The sequence below is a fragment of the Tachyglossus aculeatus genome, chromosome 14 (genome assembly GCF_015852505.1).
Source record: "Tachyglossus aculeatus isolate mTacAcu1 chromosome 14, mTacAcu1.pri, whole genome shotgun sequence".
NCBI lineage: Eukaryota > Metazoa > Chordata > Mammalia > Monotremata > Tachyglossidae > Tachyglossus > Tachyglossus aculeatus.
In genome coordinates, this window is record NC_052079.1 from 41,646,241 (window position 1) to 41,665,308 (window position 19,068).

Sequence of the window (19,068 nt, forward strand, 5' to 3'; positions counted from 1 at the left end):
TTGCTAATTTATTATAGAGAGGCTATTTAGAAGAGATCATGAATTTAAAATCAATAATTTTATCATGCCAACACAAAACTTTGACTTTGTTTAGAACTCCGTTCATGAAATAGCATCTCTACTTGGTTTTATTTCAGTTGTCTACTTATGAAATATACCACTACTCACTATTTTAATTTCAAAATGTTAATCTTTAAATTGTTGGCAGGAGGAAACTGGGTAATCTTAATTTTTTTAAAACCAACATAACAGGATTTTTAAAAATGTACAATAAGGCTGAATTAATAAAGGAATTAAAAAATAAAAACATGCTGAACCGCCAAAAGAATGCGGTAGGTTTTGAATTCATTTCCTTTGCCCTAAAGTATTTGTATATCAAAGCTTCTGTTTAGGAATATAAAGAAAATACAATGCCATATTGATCATTGTTTTTGAACTGCTGTTCTTCAAGGCTGACATCTTCCTCACTACTATGGGTGGAGAGTGCAAATGATAATAGTAGCAAGCAATGTAGTAGTATCAGAGAGGGTGTGTTAACACTTTTATGCACTTGGAACAGATTGTAGAAGAAAACTCTTCTTGAACACAAAATAGTATTACTTGTGCATCTTTTCTTATCATATTATTCGTTTTAATTTTTTATAACTTCATGATAAATAAAATATGCCAGTTTCAAATTTTGTATTTCACTTAATGGGTATTTCTGAAAGAATTGTACTGTTTTGAAAACCTGACTATTTTAGTTATTGAGTTGGGCCAGTGGAAAAATGATCTCTCATGCCAATTTAAACATAAAAAAACTGCATTTAATGGCTATGGTCTGTGAGATTATTTTTATGTTGACTAGCATTTTGAATTTTAAATTTAAACCCTGCTGGGGGGGTTTTCCATCTCCTAAAATGTGTCGTCTGCATTTCTATCCTGACCCTCTTGACTTGATATCCTCCGTTTTCTGAGCTTATTTAAGTACATGTATGGCAAATTAGAGAGAACCACGATTGGAATCCATTTCAACGTGAATGTAAAGGCGAATTCTGTTGTAGCCACTTTTGGGGATACCTGATTAATCTCCTCCAATTAACTACTGGGTTTTCCTATAAGAGACTTGCATAATTTTCTAAAGTGAATAGAAAAGAAATACATGAAAGTAGAACAATGCTATAATGAAGCCTGGATTCTAGATGTTCTTCTGGAATACTTTTTTTTTATCCTGGAAATTTCCAGGAAGCATTCTCTGTGGTTGGGATCTGTTCCTAGAGACATTATTTGACTGTGCCTGGAACCACTGAATTTTGCCCACAGCTCCAAAAAGTGGTCTTTAGTAGGGCAAAGAGATTGGATTTTCCCCCTTGCCCTCAGAAAAAGACCTTACAGGAGTTCAATTTTTCTGGAAAAATCCTATAAAACCAGAAAGGGTCTGTTCCAACCCATTCCAGATTAATGGAATTTAGTTGAACATCATTTTTATTAGTTTTTCATCTAACACTAATTCACACAATAGAATGGTTTTTGTGACTCCAATCATGGTGAGTGTTTCAATAACATCTCTCAATTGCTAACACAGATACATGTGAAAATTAAGTGGCTTGAAGTGGCATACTGGCTGAAATGGAAAATGTTTTGAGTTAATCTTTTGTATTCAATTTCATTTGTTTCAGGCATTGAGCAAAAAAAAATCAATCGTAAAAGAACTTCAAAATGGATGTATTTTACTACTTTATCTTTTGTGTTCAAATCCATTGAAGTGATCAAACCATTTGCTTGAGGCATTCAGCACAGCCTGGATAGAGCACAGGCCTGGGAATCAGAAGACTGGGTCCTAATCCAGGCTCTGCCAGTTGCTTGTGGTGTGACTTTGGGCAAGTCATTTAACCTCCCTGTGCCTCAGTTTCCTCAACTGTAGAATGGGGTTTAAATAACTGTTCTCCCTCCCACTTAGACTGTGAGCTCTAAGTGGGACAGGGACTTTGTCCAGCTTGATTAACCTTAATCTACCCCAGGGTTTAGAACAGCCCTTGACACACAGTAAACACATATTATATGCAGGGTGAGGGAATAGGGAAATGAGCAAATTGAAAGTAGTCCAGAGAGGCAAGTGACAATATTTTAGGATTATGGGGATGTGGGCCTGACACTATGACCTCCAAGGAGGGCATGGGAGGAAATATAAGACCTTGGGAACATGAATCATTAATCTGTTCTACTTCTTGCTGGGAGTAGGAGCATCATCATGTCATGTGCTTTAGTTCATAAATTTCTTAATTTCCCGGGAGGGATTTAATTATTACTATATGTACTATGGAGACCTCTGGTGGTACAATATTCTCACTGAAACCAACTTTGCGTCTCTCCTAACTCTAGAATCCGTTGAAAAACACTACATTTCATTTAACTACTCAACCTCTGAAGGGCCTTTCTTTGATTTGGAGTGAATTCAGTTCCTTCCTTCCTTCTGTAACCTCAGTTGTGTGGTAATAGGGAGGAAAATGTGAGTTATTTTACTGGAGGAAATCCTAGCAGAGTTATGAGTTTATGTGTATGTTATGGCTAAGGGAACAATTCAGAATACTAATGAAGTTGCTATCCTGGTTGAGGAAAGTGGGTTTTGTGTGGCTCTGGTAAAATAAGGAAAAAAAACTCACCAAAGGTGCACCTTACTAAGAATTAAGGAAGAATGCAATCTTTGAAGGCTACTGAAATGAAAATAGCAAAATGGCCTTTGCAGGCCCTGTTTCTTTCATTTTTGGAAGGAGAGTTTACTCAGATGTGGTTAGACCTTACTACATTTCAGTGTCCAATTTGGGCTTTACAACTGGAAAGAGTCAAGAAGAACTTCAAAGATTAAAAGGTTGGAAAAATGAGGCCTTAGAAGAAAGGTTAAAGTAATTGGATTTATTCATCTAGAAAACTGAAGGGCAATTTCCTCTTCTCCAGTCCACTGAACCCAACGTGGACCCACACTGGACCTCATCGTCACTAGACAGTACCATTTATAACCATCAGCTCTGAATCTCTTCCAGGATGACTTCCTGATCGATTTTCATCTTCCCACCCTGATGTCCCCAACTTCAGCACTTCTGCACTGCCTCAGCATTTAGGAACTCAAACTCTCTTCCCTATCTCCCCTCTCTCTGCACAAGAACTTATGTACTTATCTTTATCCTCTCTTGCTTCTACCTGTAGTTTATTTGTGTTTATTTTAGTGTCTCCCCCCCGCCCCCCGCTAGACTGTAAACTCCTTGAAGCATGGCTAAGTCTTCTGATTCTTTTGTTCTCTCTCCAGAGCTTAGAGTGTTTTGTCCACCGTAAGTGCTCAAACTACCCATAAATGACACTAATTAATGATTGAGTCAACACTTCTCATCATAGCTTCTCAACCTGCTTCTTCATCCATATTCTCTCTTCTCCCAAAACAGTCCTGACCCTAGTGGGATTAGCACTGAGTGAGTGAAGTCATCATCTTCAAACCCACAGCTCTTGCTGTGAGGTGGGAAGCTGTAGCCAGCCTGCTTTCCCTTTGAGCTCTGAAAGGAACTGGAGGTGGAACGGGTTGTTGGTTCTGACTTTTGCTACCTGTCTGGTGGTGGAGGAAAAGGAGGAAGAAGAGCTGCCCTATGAAAGGATTGTGTTCCCTGTGTTTTAGAGATCCTGGAGCACTTGAGCTGTGCGGCCCATAGGACTTCCACTTGTGCTACCTCTGTCGTCAGGGGGAAATGGCACTGAAAATGCAACAGGCTCAACTTGTCTTTGTGGCTCCACTGCTAACCTACAGAAACTGGAAGTGGCTTCTTTGAGCATGTACTGCTTTTCTCTGTACTCTTTTTTATGGTACTTATTAAGCACTGTTCTAAATGCTGGGCTAGATACAAGCTAATCAGGTTTGGACACAATCCATGTCCCACATGGGGCTCGCAGTCTTAATCCCCACTTTGCAGATGAGGTAACTGAGGCAGAGAAAAGTCAAGTGACTTGCTCAACGTCACACAGCAGACAAATGGTTGAATCAGGATTAAAACGCAGGTCTTCTGACTCCCAGGCACAAGCTCTTTCCTCTAGGCCATGCTGCTACTCTTGCTCTAATCCCTGCCACTCAAACACATGACACAGGCTTGAAAGAGTGCTTAGGTAGCCTGGATCGGTAGCTTAGGTTTAGGGAGCTCTTGTAGTATCACTTTGAGTTCAGTTTCCATCTGATGCTGCATGGAGGAGTCTTGAGTCTATACCACAGTCAATTTCCCCCGGCCCTCGCAGTAATTCTATGTCTTCTAATGCCTAGAACCAAGTGGCACAAACTGTGGAGAGTCCTGAAAGTTCTTCCTCCAGCCTGCAGCTAATACGGATAATAATAATAATGTAATAATAATGAATGACATTTATTAAGTGCTTACTATGTGCAAAGCACTGTTCTAAGCACTGGGGAGGTTACAAGGTAATCAGGGTGTCTCACGGGGGGCTCACAGTCTTAATCCCCATTTTACAGATGATGTAACTGAAGTACAGAGAAGTTAAGTGACTTGCTCAAAGTCACACAGCTGACAATTGGTGGAGCTGGGATTTGAACCCAAGACCTCTGACTCCAAAGCCCGTGCGTGCTCTTTCCACTGAGCCACGCTGCTTCACTAGTAGGGATGCTAGCGCCTACTCCCTAAATTGTAATGGGAGTGAATGAAAAAAGATTTTCAAATTCCATAAGATCTCCCTTGGTCCTACTGAAAGCTGGGTCCAATCTGATTAACGTAAAGTCTAAATGTAAATGTGTGTGTGTTTGTGTGTGTGTGTGTGTGTGTGTGTGTGTGTGTGTGTATGTGTGTGTGTTTCTTTTCTATAGGGGCTAAGGTAGGCTTTGCTTCCTGATATCTATCCCAGTTTGTCTCTAAATTTGCCTCAGAGAGAAGCTGAGATATTTGTTTCTCATCACTCTCTTCCTCTCACGGCAACACCCTGCCCTTTCCCTTCTTATTTCTGCCTATCTCCTGCTGTAGCTTTGTTTATCACACTGTTGGTCAGACAAGTGTGTCAATCGGTCCTGCATGCTTCAGTAGGTGATCATCAGCTGGCATATTGGCAAGGAGTGTAATATTGGCAATGTACCGCAACACTGTAACACCAAAGCTGAGTGGGAGGTTGGGAGGAGAGGTGGGAGGGACTTGGGCTGGAATTTATTATTTTTTTTAATCCTGAACCAAGTCCACATAATAAAGTGAGTCTCTTTTAGAAAGGTGAATGTGACGCCAAGAGCCTTAGCAGCCTTGGTATGATGTTTACTATACAGTACTTTAGAAACGGGCTGCCTTTGTTTAGCATCAGCAGAGAGGCCAAAGGGAGGAGCAGAAGAAGAGGCTCAAAGGATCACAAATTCCAGACTAGTACAATCTGAACCAAACAGATTTGGCAGTATATGAAGGGATCTCATTTAGAGCAGAAGCTGCAAACCAGAAAAATCTTTTGGGAGCCAACGTGGATAGTGCAGGCATAGGGGAAAGTGAATGAAAATCTTGCAGTGTATATGTATGGGTTGTCTTGGGAAGTGGCTGTCTTCATTGGCAGGTTGGGGGAAATCATTAAGGGGAGGTGTGTGATGAAAGATAGAGACTTCAGGACTGGAATTTCTCCAAAGGAAAAGTTTGGAAACTTCTGGCTTCGAGAACAATAAAACTCTTCTGTATCTTTATTAAAGATGGAAGAAGTGGGTTTAGGTAAGGAACCATTTTCTGACTCTGAGAATTATTAGACAGCTGACCAAGAGAAGTTGTGGGTAATCTTTTCAAATACCCAGAGGAGAGCCTCACTCTCTGACGTGTTTTTCAGTAGTCCTGCCTTGACTCAGAGAAATAAGCAATATTCCTTCCATCCTCAAGATTTTGGTGGCTATTTCAAAAATGTATATGTAAGTCCAGCAAGGGACCATCTTGGCTATGCACTGGAAAGAACAAGGGGGAAAAATAGAATTTTACACAGTTGCTCACTTTCTTTACAAGGGCCCAACACCCTTAATGCTTTGATGAGAAATGAAAGCAAATGCTAAGTGCCTATGGACAGAAAGGGACAAAAGCAACCCCCTGTGCTTCTATATTTAACCAAAGTAAATCCTTTCCTATGTTTTGCAAGCTGGGGATTCTGAGAGAGGTGGAAAATGCAGTGTATTGAACAAAGCCCCGTCTTTGAAGCCTGCCAGGACTACTTGGGACATAAAAGCCAAATTAAAAATTGATGGTAAATTTGATATAGTATCAGGACACACAAGAAGATATGGTGCAGAAACAAGCCCAGATGGAAGCCTAGATGGGGGAAGAAAGGGAAAAGAAAGGTGAAGATGGCAGACAGAAAGTATCTTGTTCTAAAGGAAACACATAAGGAGCTTCAAACGCTAGCCTATTTCTCTTTGTCTGCAGTACAATCTCATTTTTACCAACGTTAATGAAAACTTGGCAAAAGGCCCCATCTCATTCTGCAGAACGTCCCATATAATTGAGCACACTGGAAACAGAAAACATTAACTAGGAGCCATCTGCCTATTCAGCAAGGATTTGGAGGTAAAGCCAGTATGTGGGACAGAGTCTGCATCTATCAAGTGCACTGAGTTCAGTTCAGCCAAATAGATGCTTCATTAACACTGTACAAGTCACTATGTTCTAAGCCCCCTTCTTTGATCCTAAACAACCCTTTTTGAGACATTTTTGTAGGAAAGTACCCTAGTTATGTTTTCACAAAACACGTAAACTCAATACCCGCTAGGTTTTTGATGCTACGATTCCCCAGAGTTCCATTGAGACCTATTACACGCCAACAAAAGACAAGGCTGAATTTTTGAGGCAAGCATCGTTCTCTATGAACCTAAAAACGTTGTGGGTTTTTATTGTAAGAATGACATTTTTAGGCAGTGAGAGATACTTGGGGAACAAAGCTGTCTGCTTCTCAGCCCTCCCAGGGCAATTGTGTCTTCTCAATTATTCGGAAGTCCAATGGGTAATGCTTTTATACTGCAACTCTGGAAGAAATTATGCTGTAATAATTTCTCTTCTCATCAGGGTAGGACTAGTTCAGCAGGAATTTGGACATTCACTGGAGGGTCAGGCTAGCTACGTACTCCTAGCTGCTACTTTAATCCTGACTCTGTGGGACAGGGACAGTGTCTAACCTGATTATCTTGCATTAACTCTAGCTCTTTGTGCAGTGTTTCTACAATTATTATTGTTATCTAGGTTTAGTTGGTGCTTGTACTTGTGACTTATTTTGGTCTATGAAGACCCCAAATTTCCTGGTTCCCTTGGGGATCATTCTAGGTCATTTTTGGGAATAAGTGTGGTCTAGTGGAAAGAGCATTGGGAAGCATTGGGAAAGAGCATTGGTCTAGGAATCAGATGACCTGCATTCTAATCCTGGCTCTGTCACTTGCCAGATGTGTGACCTTGGGTTAGTCTCTTAACTTCTCTGTGTCTCTGTTCCTTCATCAATCAGTCATTTTTATTGAGTGCGTACTGTGTGCAGAAGACTGTACAAAGTGCTTGGGAGAATACAATATAACAGAGTTTCTAGACACATTACTTGCCCGCTTCATCTGAGAAATGGGGATTCAATAGCTGTTCTCCCTCCATGAGGGACAGAAACTGTTTCTAACTTGTTAATCTTGTATATACCCCAGTTCTCAGTAAAGTGCTTGGCACCTAGTCAGTGCTTAACAAATACCAGAATTGTTATTGCTATTAATAACAATATTACTATTATTAGTCAGGCTGAGCTATAAAACTTAGGCGTGGGGAGGATTCTATTCCATATACAGTTTTATCAATATTTTGCAGTAAACTGGAATATGATCAGGTATCTTAAAAAAATATTTGCTTCCCAGATAGCTAAACTTCAACTATCTCTCAAAAGCCTCTCTACATTTACACTCTTTGGTTGCCATTGTGGATACTGGATACTGGATACTGGATACAGGGACCTCTATTATGGGAGTAGAATGAGTAGCTTCCATTTAGCTACGCTAAAGTTTGGCTCGATTGGGAGCTACCTGCTGGTAGATGTGGCTATTCTGTGCAGAAATCAAGGAGATCAGTCATGACATAAGCTCATAAAGCCAGCCCTAGGGACAGACACTGAAGTTTAAAAGAGAGTCAAAATGAACAAAAGCTCTTTCTTCACTTTGTGGGTGATGAGTTTATGGTTTTCTTTACCAAAGTTGTGCAAGCAGAATATCAATGTCCAAGGACAATTTGGGCCAAACAATGTTGGAATTGAAAGGAGAAACAGCATGGCGTAGTGAGTAGAAACTAGGCTTGGGAGTCAGAATGTTGTGGATTATAATCCTATCTCTACCACTTGTCTGTTGTGTGATCTTGGGCAAGTCACTTCTCTGTGCCTCAGTTATCTCATCCAAAAAATGGGGATTAAGACTGTGAGCTCCACATGCAACAGGGACTGTGTCCAACCCGATTTGCTTTTCTCCACTGCAGTGCTTCATACAGTGCCTGGCACATGCTAAGTGCTTAAAAGCATCATTATTATTATTATTGATTCATGATGCTATTACCGACATTACTCAGAAATTACTTAGCAGCTGAAATTTAATCATGTGAAAACATGAGGAAGTCCATCCATTCTTATTTGTCATTTAGGATTAAGTGCCATTTTTATATTCAGACCAGAATTTTCAACATTTTCTGCAACCGGCTATATTTTGACTAGACTTTCCACTTTTCCCAAAATTTCAGGCATTCGGTATTCACGGAGTGCTTCAAACATTTTCAAAAGACCCATGAAGAATTTCCATTTGGATTCAGTCAGATTTCACACCTCCTTTATTTCATTTGAATGTCCTGTTGGGCAGAAGACTGTCAGGTTACTTTAGCAAGGTGGACTCAATCTCAGAAACCTGAGCCAGCACAGAGTAGGCCCTCAATAAGAACCAATGAAGATTGATTAATGATGATGTTCCCAGCATTTGTACAGCAAACTGGCCTGGGAATGGGAGTAGCAAGAGGCAGTGGTGGGATTAGCAGGAATAGTAACGCTATCTATGTCAGTAATGAGGGTCTCCCTCCCTCTGAATATTCAAGTTTAGCTTCTCCGCAAAGGGAAGAAGACCACTTCTTTATCCAGTTTTGGCAGGAGGCGGAGTCTTGATTTTTGCTTGGAGATCATACTGTCCTCTAGACTGCAAGCTCTTTGAGGGCAGGGAATGTGTCAACCAACTCTACTGTATTGCATTCTCCCAAGCTCCTACTACAATGCTCCACACTCAATAAGTACCATTGATTGATTGTGGCCAAGGGCATATGTTCTGCTTGTTCTGTTCCTAACCACCTGCTCTATGTCCACAACTCTATTCTTATTCTGCTTCTTTCTCACTTGATTGTCTTATCCTACTTCAGCCTTTTAAAAACAAACTGTCCCAACACTAAAGGTTTTTTTTGCACTTTAGTCATGTAAAGCCAGTTTCATTTTGTATTACACTCCAACTTCATAACATGTCATAGATTTCAAACTCATTGTATGCAACATGTCTCCAGTCCTCCTCTCTGGGTACTTTAGAGTTGAAATTCAAAGAATCTTTACTATTTTCTCCATTATTTTGACATTGCCTGAGAGCGATGTAATAGCTTTGGGTTTAAAATAGATCCATAGCACCCTGGAAGTACATTAAATGATTATTTAGTTTCTATTAACTCTGTGGTTTCAAAACTCAAGGTCAGAATTTCTTGCACAATTTGTTTTTGAGTCCTACGAACTCATTTGCAAATAACATCACTGGACTGAATACAAGGCCAGTAGAGTCTGATAAGGCGAGGTGCCTAACTTTGAATAATGGACAGAGAATTAGAAGATCTTAGTGTTTCTTCAGCCACACCACTCATTCAGGGCAAAAGTGATAGATAATTCAGAGCTGCCTTATGTCCTTTCCTCTATCTGTAAAGTAGAAAGAGCAAGAGTTCCTCTCTTCAATTTTAGGATGACTTCAGTGCCATGGACTGAGTGAACAGTCAATTATTATTATTATTATTACTATTATTATTATTATTATCATTATCCTTACTAATAACAATGATGGGTATTTAAGTGCTCACTATGTCCAAGCAGCGTGGCCTAGTGGATGGAGCATGGGTCTGGGATTCATTCATTCAATCGTATTTATTGAGCGCTTACAGTGTAGAGCACTGTACTAAGCGCTTGGTCAGAAGGTTCTAATCCCAGCTCTGCCACTTGGTTTCTATGTGCCGTGGGGCAAATCACTTCATTTCTATTTACCTCAGTTACATCATCTGCAAAAGGCCCAACTTTGGTCACTCCTAAAATAAGTGATTTCTGCCTGGCTATCATGGAACCTCACTGATGTTTATTAATAAGTGACAATATATCTCAATAGGCAGGGAATTCCATTATGTGGCAGAATAAATCATTGGATATGCAAAGAAAAGTGCTGAGAATAGGAATAAAAAGCAGAAGTGCTAAATGAAGCTCTTAGATTGCTGTGACTAGGGTGTTGTGAATTGATCAGGGAAGCTTTCCACAGCATGGTCTAGTGGATGGAGCCTGGGATAGGGGCTGGGAGTCAGAAATTCATGGATTTTAATCCTAGCTCTGCCTGTTGTCTGCCAAGTGACCTTGTGCAAGTCACTTTACTTCTCTGGGCCTCGGTGACCTCATTTGTAAAATGGGGATTGAGACTGTGTGCCCCAGGTGGGATAGGGACTGCATCCAACCTGATTTGCTTGTATTCACCCCAGTGCTTATACAGTGCTTGGCACATAGTAAGCACTTAACAAATAATAATTATTAATTATTAAGGAGATAGGGTATTGGGAGATATGGTGGAGTTAGTGGGAGGAAGTTACAGGCCAGGGAAACTGAGTGAGCAAAGTATCTCAGTAAGGAGACTTGAGTGAGGAACAGTTAGAAGATGGTTTTAGGAATCCTTGCAGATAGTCCAGTGCAATGCTGTATGTACCCAGTATGCAAGAAGAATCCTTTCTGATCATCTCAGCAAGAGGGTCTATTTTGCTTCTGACAGTTGTGAATCTATTTTCACACATTCAGCCTTTAACTTTAACTTTATGTTGCCGACTTGTACTTTCCAAGCGCTTAGTACAGTGCTCTGCACACAGTAAGTGCTCCATAAATACGACCGAATGAATGAATTTAACATGTTTGGATAATTAGTGGATTAGCTGTGGTGCCACTTTCAATTGGTGCTTAAATCATCGGATCACTCAGGTTCAGTGGGCTTTTGGACAGCCATTTGAATTCATTTTGGGGCATGAGACTGGCAAATTTCAACTTTTGTTTTATGGACTGAGATGACCCAGGCATGAGGACTAGTAGAATGTAATAAAAACCCATTAAAGAGAAAGATAGAACTGCTAAGAAGAATACACTACAAACTTAATTTTCGTGGCCAGGGATCATATCTGTTATATTGTGCTTTCCCAAGGGCTTAGTCCCAAGGTTCTGCACACAGTAAATGCTCAATAAATACCACTGGTTGACTGTCTGGTCAGGATTGGCTCCTGACTGGTCAGGAAAGCTGGAGTGAACAATTGGTTAGCTGAGAGGAGAGAGGACTTAGAAAAGTCATTAGATGACTAGGGCATATTCCCATATGTTAAAATGATTTATTTCTGTTTTTTTGCTCCTTCTTGACCTGTGTTTCCAGGATCAAGCACAAGAGCCATTTTGGGGACTACATCTGTCAATCCTCCCACGTGTCAGACGTTTAACAGTTGCCTGAAGGAACCTTCCCCACTGTACTCTAAAAACAGCCAGAGTTGCAATTACTTACCCAGCAGGATTCTCTGTATGATTGATAAAGTAAACTGTGGTCAAGAACTTGGAAAATGTAAAGCACATTTAAACACTAAAAGTAAAGTTTTGTTATTATATTCTACTGCTTTGCAGAATCTCTGAAGCCCACGGTGGTGCATTATGAAAAGGATTAAAAATAAACCTAGGGAAAGAAGGAAGAAAAAGCACATACCAAACCATCCATAGGTACATTATATTCAGGAACTTTTTAATAGAGTATTTGTGATTCTTCATTTAACTAAAAAAATCCTCAAAACCCATTTAATGGAACATTTCCTTTTAATTAAATTATTTGGCTCCATTCTTTCTCAGAAATGATTTTACTTTAAAAACGAGCTGTGATTGTTCCTGTTTACATACCAACTGTCACAAAAGGCTCATCACCCTGCAGAGATGTCTCAAATTAGCTCCATTCAGGAACAAAGAAATGGCAGTCTCAGTGTCACTTTCCAGTATTCCAACTTCACAGGAGAAAGCAAGTTTTTTTGCTCTCTTGCAAAGTATAATTCAAACTGTCAGAGGAAGCAAGGTGAAAGAAATACCTATTGTACATTTATTATACAGATTATTTCTGACTTTTCTTATTATTTCTGTCCCACTCAAAGGATTGTGTTCACCGTGTTTAAATTGCAAATGGAATAATCCATGATCTGGGGAAGTTTCCCTTGTTGAATCTAAATGGAAATGGTAGTGACAGTCCATTTCTTCTTTGTAATTTACCTGATACTTTCATCTGTCTCTGTTTCATCTGAGGTCACACCTTTCTGAAAATTGCAGGGTGACTTTTACACATAAAGTATTCTGCAAATTTCATCTGGAAAACTTTGCAATGGAGAAATTATAAAAATCTAAAACTTTAGGAATTCTGATCTCAATAGGAGTTAAAACAGGGCTGCATTCAATAGACCTTTCTCCTCCTTCTCCCCGCAAAAAAAAATACCCTCACACTCCTCCTTCAAACCAACTCTAAAGCCTTAGAAACTCAGGTATCAACATTACCCTCCTTCTCCCCATCTAGGGACAACACTCCGGACAGGGAAATCTTCTTAAGAGTATTCTGGCCCAAGAAGAAGTTGCAAGAACTTCAGGAGTGTTGGGCAAAGCCCAGAGAGAGTTGGCTGTGGGCTTGAGGATGGAGAAGAGGCCGGAAACCAACTTCATCAAGCCACCTGTAAGCAAGCCATTATGCTACGCATCCCTGCTATGCACCCCTGCTATGCTGAAATGGGAGGGAATACTGGCTCTCTGAAAACCCTTGGCCCATTTGAAGATCATCCCTGTTACGACTATCAAGAGCCAGAAGAGTGAGAATGAGAGTGAGCCCCTTCCTTCCTCTCCCCCTCGTCCCCCTCTCCATCCCCCCCATCTTACCTCCTTCCCTTCCCCACAGCACCTGTATATATGTATATATGTTTGTACATATTTATTACTCTATTTATTTATTTATTTTACTTGTACATATCTATCCTATTTATTTTATTTTGTTAGTATGTTTGGTTTTGTTCTCTGTCTCCCCCTTTTAGACTGTGAGCCCACTGTTGGGTAGGGACTGTCTCTATATGTTGCCAATTTGTACTTCCCAAGCGCTTAGTACAGTGCTCTGCACATAGTAAGTGCTCAATAAATGCGATTGATGGTGATGATGATGATGATGAGAAGTGGCAATCTTGGCATCTGTGAACATCTCAATTTACATACTATCCATCTCTCTCCCTACTCATGACTGGTAATGAGTAGAACTGTTACCAGTCATAGTTCTGTTTTTCCCTACTATTTGCAATTAGGAGTATCCACCTGTCTCCCCATTAGATGGTAAGTTCCTTTGCCTCCACTGCTCTCTCCTAAGGTCGTAGTACAGTATGCACAGTACAGTGCACTTTAAGTCCAGTAGAAAGATTGACTTAACCAATGTCAACTGTACTCCTGTTCTGTCCACTCTACTAGCTTTGGGCTGTGCTTCAAGAGGCTGTTCCGTTCCCCTACCTTGACCCCCCTGATCCTGACCTTGGAGAGAAACAGGATTCTGACATCCTAATTCTCCCTCCCTTCTGCATCATCTCTGTACTTGGATACTCACCCCACCCTAGCCCTAAACCACTTAGATACATAACCTTATACTCTGCCATTTCCCTTATTCGTTATTTACTTTAATGTCGATCACCCACTCCAAACTGTCAGTTCCTTGTGGACAGGGATGGTGTCTATCAACTGTATTGTACTGTAATCTCCCAAGCACTTGATAATTCATTGATAAAACAAATGATTGATTGATTGGTTGATTGATTGGGGCTCTCCCTAAAGCCCCAGCACACCTCCCAAGACCGTGGAATTGTAACTCATTAATCTCTGGGCCAGTTAAACCCTGGCCTATTTCCTGCAGATATGGAGGAGGCCCAGAAGTCATTTAAAGCCCTACTAAAATCATATCTCCACCAGAAGGGCTTCTCTGAATAATCTCTCATCCCTCCATCCTATTTCCTCCCCCTGCTACTCACCCTGACCCTTGAGTACTCACCCTCTTAGCACATAGATACTTACCTGACCCAATACATATTTACATATTTTTAAACTGCTTCTTCCCCCTGCTTGAAATTTATTTTGGCGTCTACCTCCTGTGCTAGACTCTAAAATCCTTGAGGGTAGGGATTGTGTGTACTTATTCCACTGCACTCTCCCAAGCACCAGTTCAGTGCTCTGCACAGAGAAAGGACTTAATAAATCAACTGACTGTCTGATTGTTTAGAATGGGGAATGGTTTTGAAATGCTGTGACTTTGCCCAGTAATTGGTTGATCTGTAGGAACTGCTTTTTCAGGATTTTGCAATCCTAAGCCTTTTCGCACCTGGAAAGCTAAAATATCTGCTGCAAGGTAGTAACTTTCCCCCTTAGATTGTAATTCTCTTGGTGGGAGAGGGCATATCTATTTCTGTTTTCTTTCGAATTTGTCCCTACTGCAGAGGGCACAGTTCTGAATGGAGTAATGCATTAGAGAGGTGATAGTGATAATATTATGTAAAGCACCGTGGCCTCTATGTAAGCAAAGCGTCTTAGAAGAGTCAAACGTCAACTTCATTAACGCAAGTAGAGACTCTTTTGGGATAGACGACGTTTGCAACCGAAGCACTGATTCAAGAGTAGAAGTGGAATTTGTGGGAACCGTAATTGAGCTGAATCAGGAGGTCTCCAGAGACTGGCTGACCCCAGAGATCTTGGAAGTGCAATGAGAAGGGAACAGAAAAAGGACAAGGACATTTCAAAGCAAGTCTAAAGTCAGTTAATGCTGCTCAGAAGGAGAAGGTGAACTCTAGCTTGTGATTAACCTCTCAGTGCTCATTCATAACCATCATCATCATAATAATAATGGTATTTGTTAAGTGTCCCAAGCACTTTGGAATGTTCTCATTGTGAAGATGAGTCAAATGCTTAATTGGGAAGCTATAGATAAACTGAAGTCGTCAAACAGTGAATGTAGAGAATGAAAATAGTTTCAGCAAACTAAGTATTTTGTAATTTGGAAAATAAATCAGGCATGTATAAGGCAGTTAGAATTCTCACTTGTCAATCAAATAGTAATTAATATGGAAAATGCTGCAAAAATAAGTTCATTCTTTGGAAGAAAAATAAATAAAATAGAAAGCAAAATGAATCTTTAACCACACTGTATAGCTTAGACCTAGAAAAAAGTTGAAATGTAAAATATACATGGATATTGCCCAAGAGAAAACTAAACTAGTGTTACAAATGGACAGTCCTCACAGATGGTTCCAAAAAGTGCCTTGTATATAAGTCAAAACATTGCAAACTGGAAACAATGTTCCCATAAGAAGTGATATTATAAGTGGGGGAGTGGTTACGGAGCCAATCTGAAACCTCTTCTAATTTCTCTCTCCCCCATTAGATTATAAGATACTTGAGAACCGGGACCATGTCTTTTAACTCTGTGTACTCTTCCATGTGTTTAATACAGTGCCCGGCATACAGTAAGTACTCAATAAATACTATTAATTGATCAATGGATTGATAATCACATTAAGCCAGGTATCTTGTGTCGAATGTTCTATGTACATCTTGATGAACATGTAGCACCAGGAGTTAAAAGTGATTTGAAGATGTAATTGCTACTTTTCAAAACTTGATTTTTCTAATATGCTGGTTTTTATATACTTGACTTGTCTAAAAGTTGAGTATCAAAAAAGGGAGCAAATTGCATTGGCTGATGCTAGCACTTAATAAAGAACATCCATTATTACCCCTGTGGTAGGTCATCCTGATATGTTGTACATTATTAGCTATTTTTGTGCTGAAAAATAAACATCTGCTGCAACAGGATTATAATAAATTGTGTATACACTACAGTAAAGTCCCTTGTAATGTCTTAAAGCTATTTATTGCTATATTTACCATCTTGGCAATAGGGAGATCTAATGTGACCATATGAAACAAAACTGGAAATTGAACACTAATCAGTCAGTGGCCATCTTTTAGATTTACATTTCAGCATACTGGGCCCACTGAAGGATTTTTGAAATGTGGTATTAGCCTGATTAAATTATCGCATTTCTTAGTATCTGCCGTGGCCAGCAGTGCCAAGACCTTCATCCTAAGTTACGTCAGTTACAATGTCACACTTATTGAGTACTTACGGGGTGCACAGCACTGTACTAAGCACTTGGGAGAGGACAATATTACAGGATAGGTAGGCATGTTCCCTGCCCACACCATGCATACATTCTACAGGGGGAATCAGGTGTTAATATGAATACATTAATTATGGATATGTATATAAGAGCTGTGCGGCTGAGGGAGGGGTGAAAAAAGGGAGCAAATCCAAGTGCAAGGGTGATGCAGAAGGGAATGGGGGAAGAGGAAATGAGTGCTTCATCAGGGAAGGTCTCTTGGAGATATGCCTTCAAGAAGGCTTTCAGTGCTTTGTACCAAACCTCTTCTTGGGGACAGATGACCCCAACTTCTGGGAGTCCATGATTCTCTGTTGGAAAGTTTGTTTTCACAGATCACCTAATGATAATAATAATAACTGCGGCATTTGTTAAGCACTTACTATGTACCAGGCACTTACTAAGTCCTGGGATAGGTACAAGTGAATTGGGTTGGGCACAGGCCCTGATCCACATAAGGTTCACAGTCTTAATCCCCATTTTGCAGGTGAGGTAACTGAGGCACAGATAATTAAGTGACATGCCCAAGGTCACACAGCATACAAGTGGTGGAGTCAGGATTAGAACCCATGTCCCTCTGACTTCCAGGCAGGTGCTCTTCACCTGGCTCCATTGGTTGAATAATAATAATAATGATGATGATGGCATTTATTAAGCGCTGACTAAGTGCAAAGCACTGTTCTAAGCACTGTTCTATCTAAGGGGTAGATACAAGGTACAAGGTAGATACAAGGTAATCAAATTGTCCCATGTGGGGCTCACAGACTTAATCCCCATTTTCCAGATGAGGGAACTGAGGCCCAGAGAAGTGAAGTGACTTGCCCAAAGTCACACAGCTGACAAGTGGCAGAGCCCGGATTTGAACCCATGACCTCTGACTCCAAAGCCCGAGCTCTTTCCACTGAGCCACGCTCAGTGCCCTGAGCCCTCTTTTGAAACATTTATATGCTCAATAAATACTGCTAATCCTGATTATAACAGGGATTGAGGCTTGATTTTCCTCAGTGTCTATGTTGCTCCCTGGTAGGAGGGCTAGTGCATTAGAATAAGATCATTCACTCTTTCACAGTTCAATCAATAAATCATATTTGTTGAGTGCTTACTGCGTGCAGAGCACTGTAGTAAGTGTTTGGGAGAGTAGAGCGTAACAGAGTTGGAGGACAGGTTCATCGCCATCATCATCAATCGTATTTATTGAGCACTTACTATGTGCAGAGCACTGTACCAAGCGCTTGGGAAGTACAAATTGGCAACATATAGAGACAGTCCCTACCCAACAGTGGGCTCACAGTCTAAAAGGGGGAGACAGAGAACAAAACCAAGCATACTAACAAAATAAAATAAATAGAATAGATATGTACAAGTAAAATAAATAAATAAATAAATAAATAGAGTAATAAATATGTACAAACATATATATAGGTTCCCTGCCCACAATGAGTTTACAGTCTAGAGGATGAGTTTATCTGATTGATTGCTTGCAGCTGGATACCTGTGTGAGCAGGGTGAGAGCCAGGACCCTCGGGTTGTGTTAAGGTTCTATCTCTGACTCGGTAACCTTGGGAAAGTTCATCTCTCTGAGCCTCAGTTTCTGATCTGTACAATGGAGATTATAATATATTCTCCTACCAACCTCATTGGAATGATAACTGCAAACTCAGTGACTGAGGTTTATTACTCATAGGGCTGGGTGAAGTTTTCCCTGGATTGCTCAGTAAACACAAGATGTGAAATGGGGAGTTTATTGATTGACTATGGGTGAAACACAGGGATTCAAGAAAGTGCAAATCCCAGACAACGGAAGTGAGTATATTGCACTAATAATTTTGCAGTTGTGGCATGTCAGAGATCTGTGGAGGGTCTGGTTTGGGATTAGTTGTTTGTTGACTCAGGCATGTGTCTGCATCACATGTTTTGTTTGCCTGAAGGATTAGGTTTGCCCCGAGCATAGCCAGGTCACAAGAAAATTTAGGAAAGTCCCTCCTAGGAACCAGGCATTAATGGTTTGTGGTACCGTAGCAGAACACAGTATAAAAGAAGAAAAACAAATGCAAATGGGGAGATAATAAATCAATCAATCTACAGACAGAATATGTGTTTCTCACTGCACTCCAAGGGGATTCAGCTTCAGATCTGCTTTATTTCTGGGAATGCTGACTGTCAAAAATGCCAGCATTGAAATTCTGTTTAGTCTAAAATGTAGCTCCTCTTTTACCTGAAATACTGACAAAATGGAGTAATCTCTATGTGGTCTCCATTCATGTGGCTGTGATCATAGAACAAATGGAAAAACACAATTAATGTAGTGGCATTGAATGATTAGAATTGTGTGACCCTGCCCTGCTCTCAGCAAAATCTGATTTCTTGCAGGCAGAATTTCAAGGGCACCCAGCAAAAAGCACCAGCAGGGCTTATTCCCTCAGCAGATTTTAAAATCAGACAGCCAAGATCCCTGCTGGGCTTTCCCTTGGTAACAAACTAAAAAATTCTTTCCTGGGGTTCTTGCCAGTGGTCCATAATCAATGGGGTGCCCAAACCAAATGATATTATGCTGCATTCTTTCGAAAGGAACTGCCATGCTTTTATCCTTCAA